Genomic DNA, 17,428 nt, shown 5'->3' on the forward strand with positions numbered 1-17,428 from the left:
ACTATCATCAGTGGAACATCGTCACAAAGTAAGAATCACTAAAACAACCAGTTATATAGCTACCATTCTCAGATACACTGCAAAGGTTCACACTACACGCGTTATGCATAACCGCTAGCTGTGCTGCATTCACACGCTTCTTTTCATATTATACTCTAGCTATATAACTCATTGCATTCCCAACTCATCACAACCACGCGCTCTTCAGCCGAACCATACAGACACCAGCAAGGACACTTCCGTTGAGAGATAATATTGCTCCACGCCTCTAGACAGCTGTTTCGCTCCCTGTCGGAGCTCATCAGTAGAGGATGATAATGATGATAATGGAGAAATGATCAGTCTTATACACCAGAAATGGCGCAAGTGCGCGCTTTCCACATATATCAATGGCATATGCAAGCTGCTAAAATGGTAAAGTGTGAGAACAGCGATAAATAATCATAGGCCGCGCCCATTGGTGGAGAAACACACCACACAGGCGACGAAAATCTTACGCGGAATACTGATGCCAATGGAAAGTACATGTATGTTGTTTATTATTATGATGTTGCAATGTCCATGTATGCAGGCGAGGCGAGACTCACCGCCGAGATCCCCCAACGCGACAGGCTCCTTGCTGTCGATCCTGTTGACGGGCGGACAGGTCGGTGTGAATCCTGAACGGCAACCGAGCCTGTCGCGTTGGGGGATCTCGGCGGTGAGTCTCGCCTTGGGCGCGGCCTATGATTATGTATGGTTCGGCTGAAGAGCGCGGGGTTGTGATGAGTTGGGAATGCAATGAATTGAAAATATGGCCGAAAGCTCTGTCGAAATATTTAGTTCTGTAGCTATATAACTGGTTGTTTTAGTGATTCTTACTATGTGACGATGTTCCACTGATGATAGTCACAAGAAACCGTTCTGGAATTGTTTCATTTTAATTGTTAATACATGGTTATGAGTGCACAATTGATATTGTTCATTGCTATTTTACGACTGTTGTCTCCTCGTCGGTTATTTAAAAGTTTACGAGAGAGCATGGAAGCTCAGGGCCCTACGCTATGCTTTTTTGCCTTGATGACCTAGACAAAAAAAGCATAGGGATGTTATAAATTCTTATAAATTTCTACTTTTTGTTTTTAGACATAACCTGGGATTCGAACCCGCACTATCGCCCTGCATGCATCCCCCGATACAATTCGCATACATACTAACTCTTCCAAGTTGCTTCACGTTATGATCTTGTATTTGAAAGCCGTATTTGAATATGCATTGTGGCCAGCCGACTTTGATTGTACGGTACGGTACGGGACAGATACGGGACAGGTACGGGACAGGTACGGTCGAGGATAATACGACACCATCTACCGCCTTGATGACGGCAAAAAAAGAATAGGGATGTTATAAATTTTTCAATTTTCCTATTTTTTTCCAGGCATTACCTGGGATTCGAACCCGCACTATCGCCCTACATGCATTCCCCCATACACTTCGCATTCATACTCATTCTTCCAAGTTGCTTCACGTTATGATCTTGCGTTTGAAAACCCTATTTGAATAGTGCGGCCAGCTGTATGTGGCCAGCTGTGTTTGATGGTACGGTACGGTACGGGACAGATACGGTATAGCGCCAGGCGTGACACAAACACACAAACACCAAATTAAAGCTGTGTGGACCCTGGCTAGCGCCAGTCGTTACTGAAGTAACGTCTTCTGCATAGCTACGGGAACAAGTTATCCTTTTTCTCCAACACTAACAGTTATAAGCAGAATACTGTTGAGTCAAAAATGTGCAACAATTCGCACAAAACTGACTGATGAGATTATGACATTCAACAACATGATGCTTAGCTGCATCGCGTCTAGAATGCGCAAACTAGCAGCCTTCCAACTTGAAAGGTTCTAAGTTATGAAGTAACGTAAGAAAGGGGAAGGTGAGTGCACTCTAGACGAAAACAAGCTAAATATCACAGCGAACTAAGAATGTTAGCTATGACAAGATGGTGATGAAGGACGAAGGACCACGGCACAGGACGGCCACAGCTCACTTCGGAAACGTGAAACAACGACCACCCAACTTGGGAGGCTCATGTTATCAGAGATAAGCAAAAGAGGGGAAGTTACTCGATCACGAAGCAAGACAGACCGGACGGCACTATCTCTTCGTACTATACTACATGTACATGTGGAATGGAACATGTGATAGACTATTAATCGGCAACAGGTACCAGTGTCATACGACGTACGTTTTGCCGTACAGATGCAGACGGCTCATCAGGAAATTGTTCAACCAGATTACCCATCAGTTCCGTGCTCCACGGCATCACCCCAGAACCAAAGTAACCCATTGCAAGCGCAACAGCTACTGCGTGACAAATACTTTGTGGATCAGTCGCAACGAAGGGCTCCTGGAGGCTATGAGGCGAACCCTGGCCGCGCAGGCCACAGTCGAATTTGAAGCTATTCACTGGGCCGTAGACACAGGGACGCGTTGCGTGATGGTGCACGCAGCGCAAGTTGCCTTTCTGACTAATCCACATCATCCCATTGCATTCTTTGCTGGCCCAACGGTTGCGGACCACGTCTTTGTTGCTGCAGTTTGAATCAAACAAACACAGGCACAGGAGTATTGAAACTGGTGAGCTACGATCACAGGCTGCCACCAGCATGTACATGTACTGTGAGCAACTCCACACAACCAGAGGTCAAAGCGTTGCCGTTGCAATCAGACATCAACATGGACGTTAGAGAGAGAGGAGGGGATGGGAGGGGGGGGGGGGGGCAGAACGAAACCACAGAACAAACAAAAGAGAATACCAAGCCGAGCTCGCAATACGTTTATGTGCAACAAGGAATCCCCACAGAGCCCGTAACTTCTGGAACAGACGTGGCTAACTCATGGATGCAAACTTGACCTTGCCCCGAGAATACATTATCCATTACTGCAACAGCATCCCACACCTGTGGAAAATGATATGCTTCGTGCATGTTCAGCATGCTCAGTCAAGAACACAATTGAAGTAGGGAGTAGTACGTATTGCGTGACTGATCCTTTCAATGTTCTAATCTTTCAAGTGACTTTTCTTTTTCTACATGGTCGCCTTCTTGGTTTCCCTTTTCTCTCTAGCTCCTCTCTTGTACCTTCTTGTTATTATTCACTTAATTAAATGTGGGGATTTGAATAAAACAAGTCGAAGTACTTACGATCTGTTGTCACAATTTAAAGCTGGACAGCCCATGTGTAGTCCAAGGAAACTCTCCTCGTTGATCCCCGCCATCTCTGTAGCTAGCTTGTGTGCAGCGCTCACTGGTCAATCAACGTGAACACGGCGCCGCAGTCTCTGTCGCTGCAGCAAGCCGAAAGCCAGGGAGGGAAGGCTGAAGCTGCAACCGGCACTGTTCAGACCTTCTTGTGTGTTGCTTTTCAACAAAGTTCTAATGAAATGCGGAGCACAGCTAGCGAGCAGAAATCGTGCTTTTGGCTGTCTCTATTCGCAAGCCATCGCCAAAAAGTTAGAGTGGATAAATGGTACCACCGCTATCGCACGAAGAAGTTAGTTTAAATGACATGAGCTAGAGAGGTTCTGCATTCCGTTTTTCGGAAGTTTTTTCGACTGTTTTTTTCCTTTGGTTGATTGGAAAGTTTTCTACCGCATGCGCAGCGCGCTAGCGACGTTTTGTAACCCGAAAATTATGTATAATAATGAGGTTTTGCATTCCGAAATTCGGCAAAAAGATTCGGCACGCGGGAGCGAGGTCGTAAATGCACGCGAAGATTTGGCATGTTTGTTCGGAAAAAGCTCACTTTGCCGAAAATATTTTTCGGATGAATTTTCTGTAGAAGAGCGCTAGCGCGTGATTTATTCAAAGAGGTTTCTTATCTCGGCATCGCTTCCCAGGCGTCTTGGGCGACATCAGCGTCGTCAGCTACCTCTGATTGCTCCTCCACTGCTTGTCTACTCTCTTTCGCCTGGAGTGTCCTCATCGTCATCTGTGTGGCTGAAAAGACTGTGGCGATACTCATAAAGTTTGACTTGGCCATGGAGTTGGTTTTTCTGAGGCGACAGGTTTGGCCCTCGGCTCTTAGGGCGATCAAAGTTCGTTGGAATCGGCAAGAATAGGAGCACGGGACAGGACGTTGCTGATGCTAGGGCTCACGAAATGAAAACACATCATTTTCGACTTGCAAAACAAACGTTGGTGCGAAAATTCGACATTTTGATGTTCGACAAATGACCGAAGAGCGCCGAACCGAAATTCGGAATGCAAAACCTCACTACTACGGAGGATTAGCAAGACGAAATTCGCGTTCGCGTTCGCTCTCCAAGGAAAGTCGAACTCAGTGACGGAATTCGCGTTATGAGAAGGATTAGCAAACAGACTTCGCACATGCATGACGTTGACACGTCGTCCATTGTTTGCAGAGTCTGCAGACAGTATAGCGTAGTAAATTTATGACTGTCCTTACACGAATCCGCGATTCGTGTTCCGACTACTTTTCCGAACGAAAAATGCGAAAGTTCGCAATCCAGTTCGCTAACTGAAAAATGTTTGCGAACGCGAACGCGAATTTCGTCTTGCTAATCCTCCGTATTGTTTGTGCAGTCAGTTTCACTGGTTACATCACCTTGCTGAGAGTAAGACGGCTTGAAATGTGCTTGGATCCATACAAAAACTGGATCCAATAGGGCCCTATGGCTTGAAAGTGCTACGTCACAGCATAGCAACAATTTCAAAAATTCAAAAACTGGATCCACTTGGATCCAGTTTTTGCATGGATCCAAGCACATTTCAAGCGGTCTTACCCACAGCATGGTGATGTAGCTAGTGAAACTGACTGATTTGGCTACTGGGGGCGGGGTTACAACTGGTGGCGAAATAAAAGTCACACCTGCATGCCAAATGATGGGTTGCTATGCACCCACATACTTAGGCAATAGCAAAGTCACACCTTAGTGGATCCAAAAATAGAAATCTGCTGTCAACTTACTACTCCCTGGCCGTTTTGACATCATCACTTTCAAGCCCTAGGCTATAGGCAGCATGAACCGGGCCGGGGCCTGACGATTGCATGTCGGAGTTTCCGGTGAGATATAACTATGTCTAGCCCTCGCGATTTACGCGATTTCATGCTCGAACACAGCATTTTTTTAAAGTTCAATATTCTAATGAAGCTGTACTTGATGCAGCTCATCCAAGGCCCTTCAGGCCTTTTTTCATGCTCGAACAAGAAGTGCCTTGGATATTTTCCTCTCACCGTCTTAGACTCGTGGCGATGGAGAAGCTTTTAGAGTCTTTGCGTGACGATGATCAGGCGGCTCGCCGCCTTGCCCACGTGCCGGCCGATGCGGTCGAAACCCCCTGAGCCGTGGATGCGGGCGTGTGATGACACCCCAAGATGGGCCGGGTGCTTTGAGTGTTTTGCGTCCACGCGAGTCACGCCGTGACTTTGGGTCGTGTGATGTTTCTGGCGAAGCCAGGACACGAGTGGCTGGTGGCTCCAGCCCGGCACCTTGTCGGCACCATAGTGCGTCCTTAAATGTGACGAGCACTAACGGCCTAAACGGCCTGAACGGTCTCACGACCTGGTTGGCCTAAGTGCCTACGAGTCCGGCGGACACTGTTGCCAGTGCCTCCGAGTGTGAGTCTGACTGTTCTCAGTCAAAGACCGGCATACTCCGACTCAGATGAGGGTGAGCACTACTCTAGTCTCTAGACTAGTCTAGTTCTAGTCAGAGCTCAGATGCTACTGAAGTAGTGCCGACTCGGAGTCCTCACATCAGGACAGTGTTACTTGCCACCACCTCAGGCGTAGCACGCGGGCCAAACGGTCCCAATCACATCCACCTCACATGTCTGCTGTATTGCTGCTACATATACATTGTTGCCGCAGCGGCATCTTGATGTGATGGTCTGATGTTGTAACAGTGTACCCATTTGCTAGGCCAGCTTGGTGCGTTTCCGTGGAGTTTGCCGGGGCACCATATTTGTAACGGCGATTCTGTTTGCTGTTGCCGTGGCCGTGTTTGTCACATGATTGGTGCATTCCCGTTGAAGTTGCCCAGCCGGGCACCACGTTTGTCAGTTGTGCCTGTTTGAAGTTGCCAGGCCAGCTTGTATTGGTGCGTTCCCGTTGAGTTTGCCGGGGCACCATGTTTGAAACGGCGTTCCCGTCTGCTGTTGCCGGGGCCGTGTTTGTATTGGTGCATTCCCGTTGAAGTTGCCCAGCGGGGCACCACGTTTGTCAGTTGTGCCGCTTTACAGTTGCCAGGCCAGCTTGCATTGGTGCGTTCCCGTTGAGTTTTCCGGGCACCATGTTTATAACGGCTTTCCCGTTCGCTGTTGCCGGGGCCGTGTTTATATTGGTGCACTCACGCTGAAGTTGCCGAGCGGAGCACCACGTTTGTCAGTTGTGCCTGTTTGAAGCTACCAGGCCAGCTTGTATTAGTGCGCTCCCGTTGAGTTTACCGGGGCACCATATTTGTAACGGCGTTCCCGTTTGCTGATGCCGGGGCTGTGTTTGTTTTGGTGCATTCCCGCTGACGTTGCCCAGCGGAGCACCATGTTTGTCAATTGCGCCTGTTTGAAGTTGCCAGGCCAATCCTGTAACGCGCACCCGTGTGCAGTTGCCGGGTGACATGTTTGTCAATTGTGCTTGTAGCATACTGCCGTGATGTGCGATTAATAACAGGCCGCCGGAGCTGGTCAGGTTATTACCGGACCAACTTTTCAGCCACGAACACGTGTTTCCTGCTGTGGAGGGCAGGTGTACCCGTCATACCCTACACAAAGTATAACGGCCATGATACTACCGGACCACTCAAACGCTGCATCCGGCGGTCCTGAGTAAGGCGATAATAATTACGAGCCATGCATTGGTTTGTTTGCCAATGGCTCTTTGTGGTACACGGCAATTTGCTATCATTCGTGACATTTCACAGAGTGACGAATGTGAGAAGACAAAACAAAAAGAAAAGAAATAATTTTAATAATGGCAAACCCCGGCCCCCACAATTATTAACCTCCGAGCGCTGAACAACTATCTGTAGTATCACCACTTCGCACTGGAGTCATTGAAGACAGTGCCGGATCACCTGCAGCTAGGGGATGTGCTGATCGGGATAGACTTAAGAGATGCTTATTTCTCCAGTCCAGCGGCTCGATCGTCAGTGTCTCCAGTTTTCAGTGGTCTCAACAGATTTCCCAGTTTAACTGTCTACCGTTTGGCTTGCGCAGTGGTCCCAGAGGCCAGAGTCTTCACCAAGACTAGCTCTGCACCCTGTGGTGAAGATGGTACGTTCGCTCGGCCTACACCTGGTGATTCACCTCGCCGACATATTTATCATGGCACGGACAACGTCCGACCTGTTTCTCCCTGTTGCTACCATTCTTCATCTGCTGATTGGTCTTGGGTTCGACATCAACTGGATGCAGTCGTATCTGATTCCCACCAGGCAGATACAATACCTGGGTATTCAGGTCAACTCCGTCACCATGGAGTTCTCATTGCCAGACTCGAAAGCATCCATGCTTCAACAACAATGTGCGCGTCTGCTGGCTGCTCACACCGTATGTCTTCGGGGTATTGCGTCAATTGTGGGCATGATGGTGTCCACCATGGTTGCCGTGGTTCCTGCATCACTTAACTATCGTCGCTTGCAGTGTTTGAAGACCACGTTCCTACGGCAGGGTCCCTTTTACACTTACCGGCTTACTCTCAGTCATGAGTGCCATGCCGAGATTCATTAGTGGATTTGGCATCTCCAGCTGTGGAGTGGGCGACCTGTACGCCTTTCCAAACCGGGCCTCACCATCCAGTCCGATGCATCCCATGCAGGTCATTCGGGGTGGGGCCCGGTGCATATTGTGCCAATGTCACCACAGGCGGCTGATGGACATCTGCCGAGAAGCAGCTTCACATGAATGTCCCGGAACCGCTCACAGTCCAGTATGCTGTCCAGTCGCTAGCGCCTTCTCTATACCAGGGCAGTATTCTCCTGCAGCTCGATTACCGTGTGGCTGTTCCCTGTTTGCCCCGCACTGGCAGCCGTTCATCACCGACATTAGACAGGATAGCTGCCACGCTGTGGGAGTGGTGTCAGTCTGCTCAGAGATATCACTTTGACTCCCAATATCTACCTGGTGCAGTGAATACAGTTGCTGATTATCACTCTCGCCATCACACGGATACCAGCGCCTGGATGCTCAACCGGTCAGTTTTCCAGGTTCACCAGATCATGTGACCGAGTGCCTGCGACCTGTTTGCATCTCGCACTAAATTTCGACTGCACATGTACGTCAGTTGGCGCCCATATGCACACAGCCCGCATGCCTTCTGTCTCGACTGGTCCTGCCTGCAAGTCTATGCCTTCCCTCCAATCTATCTGATTGGCAAATGCCCGGCCAGGGTTGTTCCACAGGAAATCCCATCCATAGTCATGGTCACTCCGCTTTGGCCCGGCCAGGCTTGGTTTCCAGCTCTCTTGGCACTAGTGGTGGACATTCCGCGCGTGCTGTCAGCCTCTCCGGTCTTGTTTGCTGGACCAGATCACAAAGTTCACCCGTCAGTACAGTCAGCTCACTTCACCCAGGTCGCATGGAAACTCTCCGGGCTAGCAACAGCCGCAGCGGAGTTTCGGGCGACACTGCCACCCTACTCTTGGCGTCATGGCGTTCCCTCACCGACCGTGTGTATCAGTCGGCATGGAACACATGGTGTGATTGGTGTGCTACACGGCAAATTGATTCCCTGGGTGTTCTCTCCGAGGTCCTCGATTTTCTGACCTCCCAGTTCCGTCTGGCTCGACTGTATCATACGCTAGGGTTGTACCGGTCAGTCATGTCAATGACGCTTCCTCCCATCAATGGCGTTGTGGTTGGCCCGCATCCTCTGGTGTCTCATATGCTCCCCGGTGCATATCAATCCCGTCCTTCTCAGCCGTGCTATGGCAGCATGTGGAATGTACAGGCAGTCCTGGATTGGTTCCGGAACATGTCCTTCACACATGAGTCTCTCAAAGAACTGACTCTCAGGTTGACTATGCTGCTGGCTCTGACGGGTGCCCGGCGTTGCTCTGAGCTGCAGAAGCTCGATGTTCGTTTTATGGACATTATTGTCAACGCTGCTTCATTTGGGATCCCCACTTTTACCCAGAATCAGCGCGTCGGTGATCCAGCCAAGTAGTTTGTCTTCCCTGCTTGCCCTCAGCACCCTCCGTTGTGTGTGGATGCTCTAAGGCAGTATTCTGCTCGCACAGAGAGAGAGAGTTTCCCGCCCGCTGCCGCCGCGTCTGCCAACCCTCTGCTGCTGTCGCTCCGACGTCCTCACAAGCCGGTCTCACCGCGCACCGTTGCCGCTGAGGTGGCTCCTCACTTCCATGTCGGATGCTGGTGTGGACACCATCGTTTTTCTGATGGCACCACCTTCGGTGCGACTGTCCTTGGCTGACAGTCTGTTATTCCGCCGCTCATGATTGCGGCCGATAGGGTCCACGGCTTCAGTCCGCCGTGTTCTTTTCTCCTACACATTTGGGGTTTTCTCAGACCTTTTCCTTTCCAAAGGTCCTGTATATACCTGGTGCACCAGTTTTCCCAGGTGTTCCCACTCTGGAGTTTGCATTGTCCGTTAATTCTGCATAGTTGACAATGCTACGTTGCATTCCATTTTGGTATGATCTACTCCACTCGCCGTTCTGTGCGTAAGTTTTATGATAATTCCATCTGTACTCAGTGATGGTCATTCGGTGGTCTGTGCCTGGCATAGTGTGGGCTGATTATGCTTGTTTATCATGCCACGCACCTTACTAGAACTTTCACTAAGTCCTTGTGTGGACAGTGTGATAGTTTCTTGTTTCCGCTCAGGGTGCGGAACCGACTTTAAACAAGACATAGTTATATCTCACCGGAAACTCCGACATGCAATTTCCCATTTCACAAGCAATAGAAAATTGTGTAGTGAAGTGGGAATTGTATAAGGAGTTGGAGGTGAGATATAACTATGTCCCACCCACCCACCCTGTTTGGGTTTGTTCTCCATGAAAATAGGCCTGAAGGGCCTTGGATGAGCTGCATCAAGTACAGCTTCATTAGAATATTGAACTTTAAAAAAATGCTGTGTTCGAGCATGAAATCGCGTAAATCGCGAGGGCTAGACATAGCTATATCTCACCTTCACCTCCAACTAATTATACAATTCCCACTTCGCTACACAATTTTCCATTGCTTGTGAAATGGGAAATTTTTCGAAATGCCAATCCGCGATATTCATGTTAAAACAAAATGGCGTCACGATTTATTGAAAGTGGTATAGTTGGTGGTACGAGTGTTCAAACCCATTTGAACTTCATACTGTTCGTCTTCTTTTTGACATGCTCTCTTTCCATCGTCCTTAGCTTTTGTTTGTTGAGAGCTGTTTTGGCTTTCTCCTATACCTCTGGGGGATGCCAAGTGATGGTTTTGAGAGGCTGGTGATGGCTGTGAGCGAGAGTTTGCCGATCGGCGTCGTCCTCGCTATAGCGATGAAAATACTAGTTACTGCGCACCTGGCAGATATCACAACACGTCGAGCGTCCAGGAGCAAAGGAATCTTGGGTTTTCACTGGAATCTAGTTCCTCCAGCATCGTGTAGCCCACCGTCGGTGAATGGCCGTCCAGAAAGGTCGAACCTGGTCTTCTGCAGCATCTCGCAGTCCTGCGAGGCACACTGAATACGCCTGTCATGTATTCTACAAATAAAAATCACGAAGTAGTGGACTTTATAGTGATGAGTCTATCCTGTATGCTGCAAAAGACGCAGGAAATGTGACTGGTGTCTGTACACTCAGTGACTGAACGCCAACACCCCAGTCTTCTCCTGCAGGATCTGTTTGACATTGACATTATGCAGTAGGTCGGTTTGGCAGCTATCGTAATAGTATCTGCCTGGTTGGATGTAGCAGGTTGGCGTTTGCTCGTCGTCCAGTCCGGAATTTTCTTGTAACTCACGGTGGAGTACGCGCAGGGTTTGTGATCATCCCTGTTCACTTCAATATTATCAAACACAACGTTCCCTTTGCACTCATCTTATCCTGAGTACTGAATTTGCTGACAATATTGCACCACACTTGTCACAACCTACCGCCACTGCTGGCGGTGGCGACTGGTTCGTCAATGGCGGTGACCAGGCTGACTGACTAGCTTCGAGACAGCGGCCTATTGTCAACCCCGCGGCAGCCTAAAGGTTGATTTTATCGATCCAGCCTCAGCGCCATGTTGACGATGCCTTTGTGACTCCGGGATTGCCTTACCATCAGCGGTCATTGCCGTCCACCTTGGTGCAGCCCTCAACAACTGGACTGGCTCAGCCCATGGGAGTCTCAAGTGGACAAAGTTGTTGCCAAAGTAGCTCAGAATATTGGTGCATCGTGGTGTAGGTGAGCACATAACTAGGACTTCCCAGCGCCTATTTGTCCAGGCTGCGATACTATGTGACCTGCTGTACAGCATTCTGGAACGTTCCTTCCTTCTGAGATCCGTGGAGTAATGACTTTCTTTGCTTCAAAGCAAGTTGCTTACCTTTCTGTTGTGCTCCCAGTGTCCTTACAACAATAACCTACAGCAATGTTTTATTTTCCTTTCCATTCCCCAACCAATGAATACTACAATGTCGATTCTATTTCTGAATATTTTAGTGTGTGCCCGCGCACGCACGTGTGTGTGTATACCTCACTCACCACTCGAAGTTCTGTTCCCCATTACTGGAACACTGCATGTTCTTTCAGGACCTGCCATCATCTGTGGATGGGCATTCAATGATTGTATTGTGTGTGTGTGTTTCATTCAGAATCAGATCCGCTATCGTTGCTATAAGAGAAAATCTGTGGGTTCACATCCAGTGCATTTGTAGATTTGCGTGCTTTTCTCACCACGGGCGCATACATGGGACATTGTGTGTGTGTGTGTGTGTGTGCGTGAGTCTGTGTGTATGGGGATATTGTCTGTATCGGCTTTTGGTACTAATGCTCAGGTCTGTGCTTGCATGTGTGAACATGAAATTGTTCGGTTCTGTTCATGCTGTTGCTATGTTGTATATTATTGTATGTATGTGTGCATTTCCACGAACAGTGTAGATGAGCGTGGAGAGTGCATTCATCCCTCATCAACCACTTCCCCTTGGGCTTACGAGAGTTTTTTCTGCGTACCTCTCATTTTTGTTTGTTTCTCTCTGATACTGTATTGATGCCAGGACCTGTACCTCGATGTGTTCCTCTATCTGCAGTCGCCTTCATCCTTTGGTCAAGTTAACGTTTATTGTGCTCTATTTATCGTGCGAATCAAAATAAACAATAACACAAGTCATGCTAGAGTGACGACATGTGCGTGTAGTAGGGTTGATGCGATGGAAAGTTATAATTAGGTGGAACAGAACACACATTGGGCAGATTGATTGGGCATCATTGATTGTGCTCAGTCTAAACAGTGAACATAATAATTATCTCCAGTGACAGACTGTAGCGGCTAGCCTCCGATAGGTAGCTGGCACTAGTCGCTACTGCTTGTTTGACAGGTGCCGCCAGAACCCCTGTTGTGTCATGCTATAGATGCACATGCCCTATTCTGGGGCATACTGAGGTACTTCGATTTTGTTGACTGCATGTAGACAGCATCCAATAGTAGAACTCGTAGACCTTGGCTCTTTGTAGGTCAACCACCATCGCATGGATCGATCGGTGACTATGCACTTGGAGGTTGGAATAGCCCGCGCTGAACAGATCTTGCCATGGCCCAGGGAGTGAACTCGCTTACTCGACTATCCCGGTTTTAGTTAACCAGCATGAGTGGTGCAATTTGTCCATACCATGTTGCGAGCTCACAGTTGTTTGGGCAGGTTTTGAGCTGCACCACGAAACCGTTGAAAGCGAAATAACGGCGTGACTGTAGAGCAAGGAAGCGGCGAGACGGCACTTCCAGGACGAGACAGGCAGTAGAGATGTGTTCACAGCACAAGCAACCTCTCAAACCCTGCCGGTACTCCACAGTTACAAGCCAATGCAAACCTGCTACATCCACCCAGGCAGATAGCTGCCAAACCAGGCCAATGTCGACCCACTGCATACCAGTATGTCAATGTCAAACAGATCCTGCAGGAGAAGACTGGGATGATATTGGCGTCCAGTGTACGGACACCAGTCACATTTCCTGCGTCTTTTGCAGCATACAGGATAGACTCATCACTATAAAGTCCACTACTTCGTGATTTTTATTTGTAGAATACATGACAGGCGTATTCAGTGTGCCTCGCAGGACTGCGAGATGCTGCAGAAGACCAGGTTCGACCTTTCTGGACGGCCATTCACCGACGGTGGGCTACACGATGCTGGAGGAACTAGATTCCAGTGAAAACCCAAGATTCCTTTGCTCCTGGACGCTCGACGTGTTGTGATATCTGCCAGGTGCGCAGTAACTAGTATTTTCATCGCTATAGCGAGGACGACGCCGATCGGCAAACTCTCGCTCACAGCCATCACCAGCCTCTCAAAACCATCACTTGGCATCCCCCAGAGGTATAGGAGAAAGCCAAAACAGCTCTCAACAAACAAAAGCTAAGGACGATGGAAAGAGAGCATGTCAAAAAGAAGACGAACAGTATGAAGTTCAAATGGGTTTGAACACTCGTACCATTACCACCAGGGAGTCGTATAGACCCGGGAGGCGACACGAGGCCTTCCGGGCCGACTATGATTGACTCGCGGCACTTTCTCCCACTTTTCCCTCAGATATCCCCGGTGCGTGCCCTGAGTTATAAACCAACTACTCCGTGTACTTATGCCATGGGACTTTGGGAGTGCACTCCTTGGGGAACGGACTCGTGCAGGATCGATAGGATCGTGGGAAATCGTAGCTCGAAAAGAAGAAGAAGAATGAACTACTTTTCCAAGTATTATAAATTAGTTGCATTTGATGATCGTGATTGAGGCAGAGAGTGCTGCTGATCGCGATCCAGATCCGGGTCAAGAATCACCTCCTGATCCTAAGGAAACCTCAGCTGACGTAGATCTACGTTCTCTTCGCGTGAACGCTCAGTCGGTATTGGCTTGGGCCACAGGTATGGTTTGAATTCTAATTTTCTATGTTATTATATTTTTCAATTTGTCTTGAAACTTTCAACCTTGCTACTTAGCGGCTTCTGATCTGGTGCGCGTACTGCATAAAAAGTTGCGAATAATCATGAATTGGAAGAAATACTTGTGGGTTGATAGAGTGCAGTACTTGTTCAATGGTTTCTACAGAGCGTTCCGAATCCCAGCCGCTAAAGACCCACAGAAGGCAAGAAGATTGCGTTGCAAAGCTGCTGTCCCGCCTGACTGCGGAGAAAGAAGACTCGTTTATGGTTGTTCTACAGCCGCTGCTGACGTCCATCAGCTCTGTCCTGCTCCCAGCTGCAGATAGGCCTGGATTTCAATGAGTCGTGTCCCAACTCCGGTGTGAACGATTTCCCGACGTCAAGACGAAGTGGGGTCAAGTCATGGGTGTTGCAAGGAAGCTGTCACAAGATGATCCGGTATTGAACGGTAGGTTTTGTAAAGCTGCTCTAACATTTGGACCCTATAAATTATAACATTAAATTATTATTTGTATTCACGAAGCCATGCCCAAGACGTGCGACATAGCGTGCGTTCGTGTGTATGTGTGTGCGTGCGTGTGTATATTGTGTGCGTGTGCGCGCGCTTGTGTATGTCGTAAAATCCCGCCAGAGCACCCCTACCTCCGGAACCATTCGAGTAGATCCATTTGGGGAGGGGCGGATGGGCGAGTCCTGCTTGCCGCATTCAGTACTACATGAAAAAGTACTCACCCTAAGAAAACTGTGCGTGCGTCTCGTACACCCAACAAAAGTCAAGAGCTGGGAGTCGTACAAACCCATCAAAACCTAGGGTGTGTGCGATCTCTGGTCAAGAGGGTGGGAACTGTTGCGTACATTTCCAACCAGGTTGTAGACGCGTCTGCAGTACAGTACGACCTCACACTTCACATAGTCATACGACGATACAACTCTATTGATAGATAAGATAACGTGCTTGTAGATCTCTGCCATGCAAAGTTGCATTCAGTAGAGGTAGTAGTCTCTGTTAAACGTGTTTGCCATTGGCTCACGGCACTTGTAGCAGCTGATCGGACGATGCAAATGGACTCCCAGTCCACATTAGCTGGTTCTTGATATGCCTTCGAAAATATACCATGGCACGGCACTTTCCACTGTTGTTACATAGGGCCGGGCGTGTGTTGTCCTGAGCTTGCCACGATACTTTCCGATCTGTCCATCTCCTCTCCTGTTAAGTTGAAATTATTTGAAGAGCTGATGGCTGGTAACTTGCTGGTCAGCTGGTAGGAATACGTTTGAAAGTGTTGCTGCTAATTTGTACATTGAATTGCCGGAGTGACGTGGCCTTGAGTAGTCTTCCCCAGCAATGAACTGAAGAGTAGCATGTGTATTGAATTCTCTTGTTGCCGGTTCATCGGCCCCTCTCCAGGACACCGGACTAGACTGAATTACTGGCGTCCCTTCATCGGCCTGCTTTTCGCCTCGAACTTCACGAGTCTTGAAATCTGGACCCAACATAATAAAAGTGGGACTCAATTGCGCAGTTCAGACGATAAATTGATGCAATAAGGGGTCATCGCAAAAGTGATTAGTGATCCCTGAAAAAAACATCATTCATTTCGTACTCGGACCTCCTCTCCACCCTCCGAAATGAATGGACGACGAAAATCGCATGCATGTACATGTGTATGCATAACGTCAGTCGACTGAGATTTTAGCTCCCCCCCCCCCCCCCTGGAGCGATCTTCGTTTTAGGGACGACCAAAAAATTGTGTGACCACTGACTTTCTTTCTCTGTTATCAAGCAGTATGCATTATTTGTAACAGTAATTACTTGTCTGTGTCATGTGGATGCATTGTCTTATTTCCTTTTTCAGGCTACAGCAGAACCGAGAGAACGAAATGTACGTCGCAATCAAGCTATGTCGTTGCCATCTTCTATGTGCCATGCGTTACCTGATTTGCCAACCTGCTATGTCGGATACCGCTAACCATGCATCGACTAGGCGCCAGGCGCGAACTGATGGTGGTGGTGGTGGTGGTGGTGGTGGTGAGAAGGAGAGCTATGTGCCAGAATAACTTTGCAGTTTAGAGAGCGTGTCTGGGCAGGCGTGTATTTACCCCCATATTGCCAGGTGTGTATTTACCACCATATGAACCAACCATAAGTGCAGTTGCAGTGGAGTCTTCAACTTCATTCTCCCGAGTCAAGCTCCTTGTGAAGACATCTAAGAAGAAGATTGCCTGATGAGTCCAGCCGGGACGAAAGGTACGTCGCAATCAAGCTATGTTGTTGCTGTGTCATCTGCTATGCGCCATACGCTACCTGATGTACCAGCCTGCTATGTCGGACACCACTCACCCTGCATCGACTAGGCGCCAGACGCGAACTGATGATGGTGGTGGTGGCGGGAAGGAGAGCTCTGTGCCAGAATAACTTTTCAGTTTAGAGAGCGTGTGTAGGCAGGTGTGTATTTACCGCCGTATGAATCAACCACAGTACGATCAGCTGACGTTATAACTTATAAGGATGATCTCGTGCAGCGATATTATTGATATTTTTTAAGTCTTTTCTAAGGACTCTCCACTGCAGCGTTTTCTTTCCACTCGGTTCTCTGCTTTTCATCGCTCAGCTTGCACTTGCAATGCTTATACATACTGATCAATCCCGTTCAATTTTCCGTGCATTTTTCTCAAAATCCATAGCGCGGACGAAGTAGTGATTTTCCGTACAAATATGGAAAATACGGATGGTTGATAGCACTGTGTTGAGGCAGCTATTGTTGACTTTATTTGGAATTAATTCTGTCGTATTTGCACACATTCCTGAGTGCAAGTATTACTATTAGCATCCAATGTGTGTTATCTGTGCGAGCTTCTAACCTTGTGAACATTCACCGAAGGTTCGGTTGGTGGCGCACAAGATCTTCCGGGATGGCTCTTGCGGGCTCTCAGCCCTGCGTTCACTGCATAAAACTTGGCAGAACAGTTCAAGTTTCAATTTAGGCCATTTCCTCACTCTGTGTCCCAATATTTCACATGTGCAATGATTATAAGTATTGTAGATCACTTGGACAGCGCCACTTTGTTAGCCGATGTTAGTCCTGAAGAAAAATTGACTTCATTGCCCTAAAGGTGAGAAGAAATTGGGACTATTTGTGAAGGAAAACTTTGGAAAATGTAATTTCGAATAAAAGTTATTTCGTTTATCTGGATAGGTCCAATATTTCACAAATATGCAAAATAAGTATTGCAGATCACTGGGACAGGGCAACTTGGTCGGTCGAAGTTAGTCACGAGGAAAAAAATTACTTCATTGCCCTAAAGGTGAGAACAAATTGGGACTATTTGTGAAGGAAAACTTTG

At 48.3% G+C, this 17,428-nt stretch overlaps 2 long non-coding RNA genes across 2 annotated transcripts; one reads left to right on the plus strand and one right to left on the minus strand.

Annotated features, from left to right (window-relative positions):
• Positions 1 to 1,643: 1,643 nt before the first annotated feature.
• Positions 1,644 to 3,601, minus strand: LOC135813688 (uncharacterized). The gene is made up of 2 exons (XR_010553084.1): positions 3,187 to 3,601; positions 1,644 to 2,574 (listed from the first exon to the last, which is right to left on the minus strand). It is a non-coding gene; the product is annotated as an uncharacterized LOC135813688 (long non-coding RNA).
• A 10,454-nt stretch (positions 3,602 to 14,055) lies between these two features.
• Positions 14,056 to 16,913, plus strand: LOC135813689 (uncharacterized). The gene is made up of 2 exons (XR_010553085.1): positions 14,056 to 14,531; positions 15,940 to 16,913. It is a non-coding gene; the product is annotated as an uncharacterized LOC135813689 (long non-coding RNA).
• Positions 16,914 to 17,428: the final 515 nt, after the last annotated feature.

Source organism: Sycon ciliatum, chromosome 4 (assembly GCF_964019385.1).
Source record: "Sycon ciliatum chromosome 4, ocSycCili1.1, whole genome shotgun sequence".
Taxonomy (NCBI): Eukaryota; Metazoa; Porifera; class Calcarea; order Leucosolenida; family Sycettidae; genus Sycon; species Sycon ciliatum.